Raw genomic sequence first — 16,238 nt, 5'->3', positions numbered from 1 at the left:
CGAAATAATTTTATATTTGTATTTGTTTTATAAAAGTCGCTTTATATCAGTAATTTTTATTTTTCAATAAAGCACGTTTTGTTTTATAATAAAACTCGTTTTATTTTATAGATTTTCTCGAAAAACAGGCAGAGTTTACTCTGTTTTTGGACGCCCCCGACAACACAGGTTGTCGTTATTTTATCGTAAATCAATCAATTTTCAACAATACTTTGGTATAATCTCTTAGCATAGACAAGATAATAAATAACTCAAGTAAATTTGCAACTATCAGTTTCGATTTGTTCGATTTTGAGAGCTCGTATTCACGGTAATATAAGAATAACATAATTAATCTTGATCGCTAGACCGTTACCATTCTTCGCGTCTAGGCGTCGAAACACGGACTGAGTTGGCCGGGTTGACCCGCTGAGTTGACTCGCGGCATTGACTCGGTTGACCGGGTCAACTGAGTTGACTCACTCCATTGACCAGGGTTGACTGAGTTGACTCGGTTTGACCGAGTCGACTCGATGCCCGAACCCGAGATTTTGTCGCGATCCGAACAATGAAATGGCCCGAACCCTAGACGTTACTTTAAAAACCCAAACCATAGTTTTGACTAGAACCGCTCTTAACCAAAACATAGTCACTGAGCATAATCTCCACCACCTGAAACAACATCACCACAACTGAATCTGAACCATACTTGAATCTGACCCGGGTTTCCAAGTCCCGACCCGAGAGCTCCTTTACTATTGTGAACCCAAAATCAAAGCAATTGAGACCCGAAAAAGGAACTGGGTAGAACCACTAACCTGAACTGAACCAAGCCTGTAACACCCCAACCCGAATAGGACTGACGTGTCACTCTTACAGATATCAAAACTAAAAACCAATCCATAACATTAAATGAAAGATCTTAATTACATTTTATTACGTTACTGAAATAAAGAATCTTGGTCAGCAACTTCCTAACGCTCCTCACTGAAATCCCATATTATCCCAGATTACCTGTAAAACAAATAAGACAACCACAAAAAGAAAAATACGGCTGAGCCAAAAGTTGCTCAGTAACGGAGAAATCAACAGTACAAGTAAAGTCATATCAGCGGAAGCAAAACACAACAGAACAGAACTGAGACTGAACTGAAACGGTCATTGACACGATTACTGAAAACAAATGGAGGCACATGACTGATGCAAAAACTGATACACAAACCGATCTGAAATTGTAACGGAAACTAATACGGAAACAAAAGGTAGACGTATACATAACTGCTACCGAACCCAACACAAACCGATTTAGAAAGTAGAAACTGATACATCGTTGACCATGATGTCAAAAGCATTTTATCTTGTATAAACGGACTTATTTTAAAACATCATTTAAATAATCTAGTATTCATACAACAATAAAAATTTCTAACCTATCGTTTGTAAATGAAACGTTTGAACAAATTAAAAAAAAAAATAGGTTATCATATTCATAGCAAATCATCATTGGAAAAAAAAGAACTAATTTTCTAACTTTGAAAAGTTATATTATAAAAAATAGAATAATTTAAGTAATCTGGATTTCCGAATGAAACACTTTCGACCATTCCGTAAAACGACATGGGAAACAGATCAAAACAAATAGCTAAGCCATAAATACCATTTAAAATCCCATGATCTCTAAAAGAAAAGAATTGTCGAACTATTATCTTTAAATACACGTTTAGATTCAACTTCATATCTTTAATTAATCAATATTCATAAGTTTATTATTTAATCAAAATAACTGTTTTTATAACTTTAGAGAATATTATTTAGTAAACAAAATACTTTAGATAATCTAAGCTTATATGTAGACTAATAAAATGCTAACGAAACTACGTAAATCGATTGAGAGATTCGACACGAAATAAAGACAGACCAAACGACAAGAATAGAACAGATTTGAATCAAATACTGAATACATGTACTGACGGATACAAACTAAACGTATAACACCGGATCTAAATCTTAATCAAGACTGATACTGAGAAGAAACTGATACAAACCAGTATAGATACTGAGTCAAAACAGACATGACTAATACATAACAGAATCGGACACTGAACATAGTCAGAAGCATATTTAACCCAATACTGATCGGGAACATAACCATATGCGTACATATATCAGAACAGATACTGAACATAATCGGAAGCATAACCCCTTACATGATCGGAGGCATAATCAGATGCGTACAAAACATATCACACATATCAGAAGAACAGATACTGAACATATTCACATACATAAACATATACTAACTTACACGACAGATATATCAACAAACTAAGTCGTGTAACATGGAAGCACCCAAAGCCATAAACAGAACAGACCGGTACACAACTAGCTAGTCCATGCACCTATGAGACGGTGAGTGTGGCGTTCACCCATTATTCCATCTCCAGACAAACAAACTCATACTCAGAGCTAAGATCGATCTATACGCCTCTAGTGGCCAAGGTGCTACACAAGCACGAGCTAGAGACACCGTGAACTTTTATTACACACTGTCACGATAAGTGTCATGCCGTTGACGCCCAAACGACAAGTCAGACATGCTTGGGTGACAGAGTAGAAATACTAAGGCCTTATAAATAATTTAAAGGCAACTAAAAATAATACTAACAGGAACATGCGACCATGAGTACAAGTCTGAGGTATGGCATGTTACAACACACTAATAAACAAACAAACAAATACAAACCAACTCCTATAATGTATCACATTTCAAACGAATATAGGTACCGAATCATGAAAATAACACTATAAGATGAAGACAATAATCCGTACTACAAAGTACCGGATATGATAAAGAGGAATACTATGACGAGAAGACTAAAGAATTCGTACCACGAGTAATGAATCTAATAAATAAAAGATACTACGATGTAATCGAAACAGAATCCGTAACAACGAGTAACGAAAAATAAAAGTATACTACGATGAAAAGAAAATAGAATCCGAACCAACGAGTGACGAAAAATAAAATTATACTATGATGTAAAGGGTCACGAATCCGTACCTTAAGGCGTAAGTCAGGACTTAACAAAACATTAGCGTCCGACTTGGAAATGCTACAAGACTACCTAGATATGAAATATCTTAAACATCAATATTGTAGCGTTGCTCGAGTTCCGAATATGAGGTCGTCAACGGTTTTCTTTGAAGAATTAGCCGTTGGAATTAAAATTCTTATTTAATAAAATCATATACCGTATGTGTATATGTGCTCATCAAAATATGTATGTATAATTCTTATTAACAAACTTCATTTTAACAATATAGTAATAATTCTTATTCTTATTTATAGGTAAAAAAATACTGATGTTTTGTTATAACATATGTATACGTAATAAAAAAAAACCCCTACAAAACTTTCATTTGCATGAAAGTATCATAACTTTCAATAATAAGAAAAACCATTTTGATCTTTTCGAATATAGCCTTAAGCATGAAATTAAGAAAGAGAACCTATCCAACTTCCAAATAGGCTACCATAACCCCATGATCGGACTCAAATGGCTATCAAACCAATGTATGATTTATAGGAAACTTGACATGTTAGTTGGTTAGTTACCTGAATGAAGAATGCGGAGGTCGACCCCGTGACTGTTTATCAGAAAATTTCGGTAGGGCGGAGGTTGATCGAACAAGAGGGTGTCCCGGTGGCTGTTCGTGAATTCGGAGATCTTGGATGACTGAACCAGTGGCCGCAAACGAGAAGCGGCCATGTGCGGCAGCGTGTGGTTTTTGTGCGGCATGAAGGGCGGCGCGTCTGGTTTGCGGAGGCTTGGTGGTGCAGTTGTAAACGGTTGCGGTGCTTAAACTGAAGAGAGGTGGCACATGTCGATGGGTGGTTCCACTTCCACAACGTTGTAAAAAGAACACAACGGATCGATCGGTTTCGTAGGGGAAGGCGAACAGAACTAAGTTGCCGATTGCGACGTTTGAACGGGATGGCAGTGGTTAGCGGTCGTGTGGTCCGGTGGCGGCGACGGATGCGGCGATTGCCATGGCTGTTGGCGAGTGGTGGTTCACAGTAACGGAACAGTTGAGGATGGGGTTCGTAAAACAAAAAAAAAATGTGGGTCAGTGGGTGAAGAAGTTATGTGGGTTTATATCCGCGTATTGATGTTAAAACGAGTTAGATGGAAATCAAATTCCGAATTTCACGGGATTTGTTTCTTATGCAGTGAAATTTGCGATTCAAATTTAGAGAAGATATTCAGACTATATTTGAATTAATTGAAATTTTCAATACACACCCCTAGGTTTAAGGCCAAATACAAAATGAATCATTTAGTTAACTATACTATTTAATAGACTTTAATCTATTATAATTCAATTGAATTGAGTATAAAAAAATGTGTACTTAAATTACTTACTAGCATTTACCTATCAACTCATATCTAAACATATAACGTTCGTTTAATGCAAGCTAATTATTTGTCGCTTCCGTATTAAATTCGGTTAACAAAGACATGGTTAATCAGTATTTATTACTTTAGGGTTTTCTATTTTTTTTTCAAGTATTACAATTTTACCCACCTAAAAAAAAATTTCGTTCTCGAAATTGTTAAGTAGAGCACCTTAGAGAACATGTACAATTATCTCATGTCTAAATGATGAAGTATTAAAGTCGTAGAATTCAAGATTTATGAATTAAACTTCATAACATAAATTTAGATGGTAGAGAAATAATATTATAGCAAAGTTTAGACTAGAACATAGTTGGTTCAGATGATAAGAAATACAGTACACCAAGGTACAAATAGGTTTAGTCGAGAAAAAAAACATCCTACTAAACAATATATTATGGATAACTTTCGGGCCATTTTATTGCTTATCTGGACCTGCTTTGAAATAATTAGACCCAAATAAGGACCCAAGCAAGTACACATGTAACTGTTACTTTAGTAAGACTTTTGATTCACTAACTTTCTTCGACATGAACAAATATAATATGTCCTACCGGTGTTAAAAGAAAATATTAAATGCATACTAAAGGTATTTTATGTGTGAGTAAATAAATCTTTTGATTGTCCATAATCTATTGATTAAGTCCTTAAATCTGTGCACTTTATATCTTATCTCACCTACAGAATACATATATACTGCATAACAAATTAATACAAGCTGGTTGAAAACTTATATCCTTTGTACTTTGAGGTATTGTTACAATCATAGTTGTGTAAATCGTCATATAGTAATAATAAAAAAAATATGTTAGTTACATTAAGAAGAAAAAAAATTGTGTAATAGCGGGTCTCTAACCCAGTTAAGGAACGATAACACATCTTATTAAGATTACCAAAACAACGTGTTACGGTAACACATCTTATTAATTCAAAAATTTTAAGTTCAAATTAAAACATAGGTTATTCAAAAGGTTGGATTGTTTAACATCCCACATCTTAAGTTATAATTCATTCAAATTCAAATGTCACTAATAAAAATTCATATGTTAGTAGTGTGTATGGGAATCAACTATACTATTTAATACTACAATCTATGAAATTAAGGTATCTAATGCATATGGAACTGACTTCAGATTGCATAATCGCATACTACACACTAGTCAAATAATATGGAGTTACCGACGTTACAAGGTAAACGGGGACCGAATCAAATTAAATTAAATGCGTTCAAAACCAAATAAAAAAAATTAGATTTCGGAGTACCAGAACGTAAATGGATTAGGATATGCACCAATCTACAAAATAGGAACCCAAAAGCGCACATATGTACCTGTGATTCACGATTATGTTCATGACCATAATTGTCAATTACCTTACATATGTGCCCTAATAGTTCTCCTGTCATGCATCTTAATGACATATTCAAAATGTAAAGAAAGGCAACGTGACGATAAACGAATCATGGCCAGCTATAGTTTAAAATAATAATAATAATAATAATAATAATAATAATAATAATAAAAATAATAATAATAATAATAATAATAATAATAATAAATACAATGAGACGGTATTTTAATCCTGAGCGTCGATACTACTAAAATACATATATGACGTGAAACACCTCTTGGAACATGTATGGCAGCAACGTCCTTGGGGCACGTAGTCGACTTTATTCGGTGTCGTACTTCCTTCGATCGTGAGACATTCATGAATTCGATAATGAAATCGCAATGGTGATAGCATAGTTATTCGACCAAGTCGAGATACATAATTTTCCAAAAGTGAATTAAAAAAAAATCAAATAAATAGGCGCAAAGGCCACACACTAAAGAGTATGAAGGTTGGGCGAAAGTTGAAATCCTAACCCAATGTCTACCCATTACCTCACAGGTTTCGTTTTTAATGTTTAAGTTTTCTACAGGAAAGAGCCTTTACTCTCATACCATAATTGTAACACCCCAACCCGAATAGGGCTGACGTGTCACTCTTACAGATATCAAAACCAAAAACCAACCCATAACATTAAATGAAAGATCTTAATTACATTTTATTACGTTACTGAAATAAAGAATCTTGGTCAGCAACTTCCTAACGCTCCTCACTGAAATCCCATATTATCCCAGATTACCTGTAAAACAAATAAGACAACCACAAAAAGAAAAATACGGCTGAGCCAAAAGTTGCTCAGTAACGGAGAAATCAACAGTACAAGTAAAGTCATATCAGCGGAAGCAAAACACAACAGAACAGAACTGAGACTGAACTGAAACGGTCATTGACACGATTACTGAAAACAAATGGAGGCACATGACTGATGCAAAAACTGATACACGAACTAATCTGAAATTTTAACGGAAACTAATACGGAAACAAAAGGTAGACGTATACATAACTGCTACCGAACCCAACACAAACCGATTTAGAAAGTAGAAACTGATACATCGTTGACCATGATGTCAAAAGCATTTTATCTTGTATAAACGGACTTATTTTAAAACATCATTTAAATAATCTAGTATTCATACAACAATAAAAAATTCTAACCTATCGTTTGTAAATGAAACGTTTGAACAAATTAAAAAAAAAAAAATAGGTTATCATATTCATAGCAAATCATCATTGGAAAAAAAAAAGAACTAATTTTCTAACTTTGAAAAGTTATATTATAAAAAATAGAATAATTTAAGTAATCTGGATTTCCGAATGAAACACTTTCGACCATTCCATAAAACGACATGGGAAACAGATCAAAACAAATAGCTAAGCCATAAATACCATTTAAAATCCCATGATCTCTAAAAGAAAAGAATTGTCGAACTATTATCTTTAAATACAGGTTTAGATTCAACTTCATATCTTTAATTAATCAATATTCATAAGTTTATTATTTAATCAAAATAACTGTTTTTATAACTTTAGAGAATATTATTTAGTAAACAAAATACTTTAGATAATCTAAGCTTATATGTAGACTAATAAAATGCTAACGAAACTACGTAAATCGATTGAGAGATTCGACACGAAATAAAGACAGACCAAACGACAAGAATAGAACAGATTTGAATCAAATACTGAATACATGTACTGACGGATACAAACTAAACGTATAACACCGGATCTAAATCTTAATCAAGACTGATACTGAGAAGAAACTGATACAAACCAGTATAGATACTGAGTCAAAACAGACATGACTAATACATAACAGAATCGGACACTGAACATAGTCAGAAGCATATTTAACCCAATACTGATCGGGAACATAACCATATGCGTACATATATCACAACAGATACTGAACATAATCGGAAGCATAACCCCTTACATGATCGGAGGCATAATCAGATGCGTACAAAACATATCACACATATCAGAAGAACAGATACTGAACATATTCACATACATAAACATATACTAACTTACACGACAGATATATCAACAAACTAAGTCGTGTAACATGGAAGCACCCAAAGCCATAAACAGAACAGACTGGTACACAGCTAGCTAGTCCATGCACCTATGAGACGGTGAGTGTGGCGTTCACCCATTATTCCATCTCCAGACAAACAAACTCAGACTCAGAGCTAAGATCGATCTATACGCCTCTAGTGGCTAAGGTGCTACACAAGAACGAGCTAGAGACGCCGTGAACTTTTATTACACACTGTCACGATAAGTGTCATGCCGTTGACGCCCAAACGATAAGTCAGACATGCTTGGGTGACAAAGTAGAAATACTAAGGCCTTATAAATAATTTAAAGGCAACTAAAAATAATACTAACAGGAACATGCGACCATGAGTACAAATCTGAGGTATGGCATGTTACAACACACTAATAAACAAACAAACAAATACAAACCAACTCCTATAATGTATCACATATCAAACGAATATAGGTACCGAATCATGAAAATAACACTATAAGATGAAGACAATAATCCGTACTACAAAGTACCGGATATGATAAAGAGGAATACTATGACGAGAAGACTAAAGAATTCGTACCACGAGTAATGAATCTAATAAATAAAAGATACTACGATGTAATCGAAACAGAATCCGTAACAACGAGTAACGAAAAATAAAAGTATACTACGATGAAAAGAAAATAGAATCCGAACCAACGAGTGACGAAAAATAAAATTATACTACGATGTAAAGGGTCACGAATCCGTACCTTAAGGCGTAAGTCAGGACTTAACAAAACATTAGCGTCCGACTTGGAAATGCTACAAGACTACCTAGATATGAAATATCTTAAACATCAATATTGTAGCGTTGCTCGAGTTCCGAATATGAGGTCGTCAACGGTTTTCTTTGAAGAATTAGCCGTTGGAATTAAAATTCTTATTTAATAAAATCATATACCGTATGTGTATATGTGCTCATCATAATATGTATGTATAATTCTTATTAACAAACTTCATTTTAACAATATAGTAATAATTCTTATTCTTATTCTTATTCTTATTAATATAATTTCTAATGCTTTTGAATAGTAACTTTGAACCACCGCATACGGATAAGCAACCAAACTTGGTAACTTGGTATATCTTTGGTATCGATTTGGTAACGATTTTTGACATTTTCGGTAGCAATTCGGTACCGACTTTTGACATTTTCGGTACGGTTTTTCATCCTCAAATACTGATACCGTACTGGTGCCGTAGCAGGTATATTCGGTACCGGTACCCACTTTTGGGCGGTCTCGGTACCAAGCTCATCCCTAACATCACCTTTGAGCTCATGCCACGTAGCAACGCAAGTATTGCACCGTTTAGATTGCTTTGCATACACGTGGTAAGTAAATTGTATTTCGTTTGAATTAGATTATTTAAAATCGTTTTTAGGACGGAGTAACTATCGTTACTACGTCATTTTTATCTATGTTTTGATATTCGGTATCCGCTTGCCGTTGTCGACACGCGTTTTGCAGACATTAGATCCCTGCCGCAACGCGGGGTCGGAAAATCAACTAGTTCTTATTTATAGGTAAAAAAATACTGATGTTTTGTTATAACATATGTATACGTAATAAAAAAAAACCCTACAAAACTTTCATTTGCATGAAAGTATCATAACTTTCAATAATAAGAAAAACCATTTTTATCTTTTCGAATATAGCTTTAAGCATGAAATTAAGAAAGAGAACCTATCCAACTTCCAAATAGGCTACCATAACCCCATGATCGGACTCAAATGGCTATCAAACCAATGTATGATTTATAGGAAACTTGACATGTTAGTTGGTTAGTTACCTGAATGAAGAATGCGGAGGTCGACCCCGTGACTGTTTATCAGAAAATTTCGGTAGGGCGGAGGTTGATCGAACAAGAGGGTGTCCCGGTGGCTGTTCGTGAATTCGGAGATCTTGGATGACTGAACCAGTGGCCGCAAACGAGAAGCGGCCATGTGCGGCAGCGTGTGGTTTTTGTGCGGCATGAAGGGCGGCGCGTCTGGTTTGCGGAGGCTTGGTGGTGCAGTTGTAAACGGTTGCGGTGCTTAAACTGAAGAGAGGTGGCACATGTCGATGGGTGGTTCCACTTCCACAACGTTGTAAAAAGAACACAACGGATCGATCGGTTTCGTAGGGGAAGGCGAACAGAACTAAGTTGCCGATTGCGACGTTTGAACGGGATGGCAGTGGTTAGCGGTCGTGTGGTCCGGTGGCGGCGACGGATGCGGCGATTGCCATGGCTGTTGGCGAGTGGTGGTTCACAGTAACGGAACAGTTGAGGATGGGGTTCGTAAAACAAAAAAAAAATGTGGGTGAAGAAGTTATGTGGGTTTATATCCGCGTATTGATGTTAAAACGAGTTAGATGGAAATCAAATTCCGAATTTCACGGGATTTGTTTCTTATGCAGTGAAATTTGCGATTCAAATTTAGAGAAGATATTCAGACTATATTTGAATTAATTGAAATTTTCAATACACACCCCTAGGTTTAAGGCCAAGTACAAAATGAATCATTTAGTTAACTATACTATTTAATAGACTTTAATCTATTATAATTCAATTGAATTGAGTATAAACAAATGTGTACGTAAATTACTTACTAGCATTTACCTATCAACTCATATCTAAACATATAAGGTTCGTTTAATGCAAGCTAATTATTTGTCGCTTCCGTATTAAATTCGGTTAACAAAGACATGTTTAATCAGTATTTATTACTTTAGGGTTTTCTATTTTTTTTTTCAAGTATTACAAAGCCGATTCTCACCAGAAAAACCAGACAAGCCGGAGATTCGCCATCGCCGTCACGGCGCTGCCGCCACCGGTTACTCCTTTCGCCCGGTTCCTCCTTTCTCTTGCATTCTCTCTCTCTCTCACTACGTCTCTCTCTCACCTGCTAGGCAACCACGCCGACGCCGCCACGCACCACCACGCGCCACCGTGAACGGCGGCGCCGGCCCTCGTTCTTCTTCCGTTCTCTCCCTCCTTCCGCTTCACTCTCTCTCCTCTACCAATTCATCTTTCTCTCTCTATCTGTTGCTCACCACCACCCGACAGTGGTGGTTGTGGTGGTGGTGATCCGACTTGCTGCTCGGAGGAGGGTGTCTGGTCGGAGAAGCAGCACCGGTTTCACCGGTTCACCGATCACCGGACTGGGAAACGGGGGAGGAGGGTGAGCCGAGAGATGTGTGTTGTGTCTGTGTTTGTATCGAGAGAGAGAGGGTGTTGAAGATAAGTATGCATATTTTGGTTTGTGTGGTATCAGACAAAAATAAAAAGGGGATGAGAGGAATAGTGTGTGTTCTGTTTGTATTGGAATCGAGAGGGGTGAGAGGAGATGAAAGGCATGTTCTCTATTTGTGTGTGTAACCGTGAAGGAGAAGACAGACTTTAAGTCTGCGGGTTCTTGTATATATGTTGTGAATGAAAGGTGATACACACCCTTATTTTATAGAGATAACAAAATCTTATAAATATTGTGTGTTCTAAACTTTTGGGACAACAATCTTTTATAAGGATTTTGTTTAGATTTTTGGCAAGATTTTATAAGATATTTAAGAGATTTTGGATAGATTTTTAAGAAAAGTCTTGTAGAAAAATCTAATATATTATGTGTAGGTTTAGGCTTGTGTATTTTGGGCTTGGGCCCAGAGCCCACAAGCCCATCTCATGTGTAAGCGGTCCGTAATTCCTGATATCGCAACCCATGAGCATAAAATATTCGTGTAACATCCATATTTGTCAGCGTTGTCAGTATTTCATACGGTTTCAGTTTGTTGTCGCGTAGTATTCAGCAGGTTTCTCTATAAACCACCGTTTGCGCACTGTATAGTCGGATAACATTCCTAGGCACTCTAAAGGCCTAATTAAGTTAATTTGCGTCTTAAACACTATTTATTATCGTATTAATCGCCTGTTAATCACGTAATTAAGGGCGTAAATTACCGGTTGTCACAAAAATGCTCGAAAACAGCCCAGTTTTGGATATTTAAGTTGAAATGACATAAGTTATAATTTGCGTATCTAAATGTTAAGTATGTTATCTGAGGAAAAGTATATATATTTCTTGATTACTAAACTTTGTGCTAGACGTATGTGGTATGTATAATCCGTGCTAGTATATTACGACATGCAAATACACATACAACATATTAAGACAAAGTACATAATTCGGGTGCAAAGTGCAAAATACAAAATACTTATATTTATTTTCGGGAAAATAATATAAGTAAGACACTTAGTTAAGAATATAACTTAATTTTAATAAAAAATACGTACACAAAAGATAGTGACTTGTACTTGTGCGACACAAGTCTAGTGACTAACGTTAATAAAACACGTTTAGGTCACGACGCTAGCAAAGCAAATCCGGTGAAGTTCACGACGCAAGGAACACAAAGTTGTGAGTTCATGCTCCCCCTTTTCTTTAACTGTTTTTTGTTTTATAACTCTCGGGGGTGAAATACATGTTACAAATATTACAATTTTTACAAGTGGTAAAAATACAAGAAGCACTCTTGGTGAGAACGAGTACCAAGTGCAATACGAATTGAGAATACAAAAATACGAGAAGCACACTTGGTGAGAACGAGAACCGAGTATGATGTGCTTTAAGAAATGCCTAGAAAATTCTAGATCATGTAAGCATAGACTTAATACTAAAAATGCCATAAAGTCTTGGTGAAAACTACTACCAAGCCATTAAAAACATTTAGTAATTAGGGACGAGGGTTAGATCTAACGTGTCACACCCCCAAAATCCACCCGCGGAGTACCACCGCTTGGAGGCGTGACGCGACCAGGATCAAGCCATCAATCATATCAAACATAGCATTTAATAATAATAAAAGTAATTAATGTAGTTCATCATGACATGATTGACGTTTCAAAACCAAACATTGTTTTAAGTAGCGGAAGCATAGTAATGTAAACTCAAAATAGTTATAAGTTCAAGTATCGTTCATGATCCACATCCCACAACGACCTGCTCCTCCCTTGTGCAAGCTCCATAGGTTACCTAAGGCCCTGCAAGGCATGCAGCAAATAATCAACAAACTAGTTGAGCGAGTTCACAGAAAGTAAGTTCGTAACAGTATGCGTAAGTTCATCTAGTGGGGGCTTCCCATACAGGTATTTACTATTGGTGAGGGATTCTCACGATTTTCCTTAACAATGGGGGTTTCCCATTGTGGTACTTACTAGACTAGTGCAACCATGTGTTCTTCTTAAACCGAGAACAGGAATACGTACTGGGTCACGTAGGCTTTACGTGACGTGCCCTTCCCCGAGGACAGTGGTACGCGAGGGGCTACGTAGGCTTTACGCAGCGTGTCCTTCCGACCCGGAAGACAGTAGATGGTATTGGGTTACGTAGGATTTACGTAACGTGTCCTCCCGACCCGGGAGACAAATGGCAATTACTGGGTTACGTAGGCTTTACGTAACGTGTCCTGACTAACCTGAGGACGATGGTCTATAGTCTAGTGATTGCGTAAGTACGAGTAATCATATCATATCAACATTCCAACCCAATTCCCAACCCGGGAATCCCATGCCTTGGCTGTGTGAACTCACCTTGGATTGCTCGGCAGATACACAAAGAGTGCAGGTAAGCTAGTAAATGGTCAACCACGTCCTATCATGGTTATTATACAAGTCAGGTTTTGACTAAGGTAAAACACATATGCATCGCATAAGCTAACACGTTTCTATCACGAATATGTCATGGCAACATTTGACAGTCAAGCAATACAACTCGTACGGTTTAAACAAGTAGGCCCAATACTAACCGGCCCCACCTGTTGTGCGAATTCCCATAAAGCCCGGCCCAAATAATCATAGTAGCCCAATCATCAATTTTGAAAACAAGTCCAAATACTTGGCCCAATCAATTGGGCCCGTGATAGTGCAAGGTCCAAACAGTGTGTGCGAGCATAACAGGCCTCGAGTCGCAACCAACGATCTTGAGTCGCAACAGGGTTACGAGTCGCAATAGCAGGTCACGGCTCGTCATGGTTCGGTTACGAGTCGCAGCGGGACTCGCAACCATGGTTTCGGCTAATGACATTGTGTGGTTTCGAGTCGGGATCATGAGGTCTCGACTCGCAATCTGTGTCGCAACCAAGTGTGTAACTGACTTCCTGATTTCCTTAATTATTAACAACATCTACTCCGTGATTTCAGCAAACATATTCAGCAGTTTCGGAAACAGATCAAACACCGAAAAATAACAGTTTCATAGCAATCTTCAAACATGTTCATATACCTAAACATAACAGCCTTGATAACAAACAATCAGATCATCAAAACAACCTAAACCGAATCATGCAAAACGTGTTGATTAACAATCCATAACAGCCGATTAGCAACACTCAATCTACTATCATCATACAAATAATCCGAATATATACATTATATGATATAGTGGCCGATTAGCATCTATTATGTTTTAGATTATTTTCACAACATCTGATTCAATACATGCTAGTCGATTCTATGTCAAGTAACCATGTATCATTTAACAAGATCAATCATGATAACCAAAAATCCTATTCATCATGCATGACTATAACATCAAAACGTTAACCACAATTAATTAATCATACTAACCGATTCAAGAAGAGTGTAGGGTTCGGTCCGAATGAGAGATACTCTTGCCGTCGGGTTCCAATCCAACCGAGAGAGGGAGACGAGAGAGAGAAGTAGGGTTGCGTGTGAGTGTTTTGGTAACAATGAGGGAACAAAACCTCCTAACTTGGTTTAGTGTTTGCGAGTGGAAAGTGGGCCGAGCCCAACTCGGGTATCTAATGAGATCCGGTTTCAAGGAGTGGCCCGAATGGCTTGTGTGACCGGTTGTAATGTGTGGTTTGGGTTCGGTTCGATTAACATACAAACATATATCACACAATGCACATAATATCATACGTAATCACATAATTATATAATCAAGTTCACAAAAGTACGAAACGTCATAACATTCATTAACTCAAAGTGTCATAGGTACGTAATGTTACATAAGAGTAGGTCTAAGGTTCGAGTTGTCACATTATCCCCAACTAATTAGAAATTTCGTCCCGAAATTTGGTATGCACTCACTGAGGAAGCTGGGTAAACTGTATTGTTCACTGATTTTCCTGGGGTGTCACATCCTCCCCCCGTTGATCTGGAATTTCGTCCCGAAATTCCGAAGTAGTAGCTTCAGTCTCAGCAGTGGTTGCATTGGTTTCGAATAACTGGGGGTACTTTTCTGTCATCTGATCTTCACGTTCCCAGGGTACTCTGGGCCACGTCGGGAGTTCCAACGAACTCGAACAAGAGGGATTCTCTTGTGTTTGAGGACCTTCACATCCCGGTCCGTGATTTCTACAGGTTCCTCGACGAACTGCAACCGCTCGTCGATAGTGAGTTCCTTAAAAGGAATGATGAGGGTTTCATCTGATAGGCACTTCTTTAAATTCGACACATGAAAGACATTGTGAACTGCCCCGAGTTCAGCTGGTAGGTTCAATCTGTAGGCTACTGGGCCTATTCTTTCTATAATCTCGAATGGTCCGACATATCGCGGATTGAGTTTACCCCGTTTGCCAAAACGTACTACACCCTTCCAGGGTGAAACTTTCAACAATACCCGGTCCCCGACCTGAAATTCCAAAGGCTTTTTATGCTTATCCGCGTAGGCTTTCTGACGGTCGCGCGCTGCCGCCATACGTTGTCGAATTTGCGCAATCTTTTCTGTGGCGTCCACAACAATCTCTGGACCCGTAATCTGACTATCTCCCACCTCTGCCCAACAGAGAGGTGACCGGCATTTACGCCCGTACAATGCCTCGAATGGAGCGGCTTGTATGCTGGTGTGATAACTATTATTATATGAAAACTCCACCAAAGGGAGATGTTTTTCCCAACCGTTGCCGAAATCGATAACGCATGCCCGAAGCATGTCTTCGAGGGTTTGGATCGTTCGCTCAGACTGTCCATCTGTCTGAGGGTGATAAGCTGTGCTCATGTCTAATCGAGAGCCGAAGGATTTGTGCATTGTGTTAGAGCATGTGAGATCGTTGGTACTTGTACTGGATTAGTTTAATTGTAGTTTGTATGCATTTTGAATGTTTAGGGGGTTATTTTGTAATTATCTAGAAGTTGTATTCCTGACCTAGTGTAGTTAAGATTCCAGCAAATTTATAAATTTGCTGGCTAGTCAGGAAACTAGTATATATACCCCAAGCATTGTAACACATTCAAGCTTTTGGCTCTTGGTGGAATCAAGTGTTGTTTACATTCATATTGTGCTTTGATCTGACTTCCAAGGTTGTTTATTGTTATATCTTTCTGTTTGGATT

At 37.5% G+C, this 16,238-nt stretch overlaps 2 long non-coding RNA genes across 2 annotated transcripts; both read right to left on the bottom strand.

The window, feature by feature from the left end:
* Positions 1-846: 846 nt before the first annotated feature.
* On the bottom strand, positions 847-4,068 carry LOC110874384. Its single transcript, XR_002555903.2, has 3 exons — positions 3,596-4,068; positions 3,041-3,104; positions 847-993 (listed from the first exon to the last, which is right to left on the bottom strand). It is a non-coding gene; the product is annotated as an uncharacterized LOC110874384 (long non-coding RNA).
* Positions 4,069-6,323: 2,255 nt separating this feature from the next.
* On the bottom strand, positions 6,324-10,172 carry LOC110874386. Its single transcript, XR_004866332.1, has 3 exons — positions 9,700-10,172; positions 8,619-8,682; positions 6,324-6,567 (listed from the first exon to the last, which is right to left on the bottom strand). It is a non-coding gene; the product is annotated as an uncharacterized LOC110874386 (long non-coding RNA).
* Between the last annotated feature and the right edge of the window lie 6,066 nt (positions 10,173-16,238).

The sequence above is a fragment of the Helianthus annuus genome, chromosome 9 (genome assembly GCF_002127325.2).
Source record: "Helianthus annuus cultivar XRQ/B chromosome 9, HanXRQr2.0-SUNRISE, whole genome shotgun sequence".
Lineage (NCBI taxonomy): Eukaryota > Viridiplantae > Streptophyta > Magnoliopsida > Asterales > Asteraceae > Helianthus > Helianthus annuus.
Note: the sequence above shows the minus strand (reverse complement) of the source record. Positions and strands in the feature narration are given on the sequence as shown.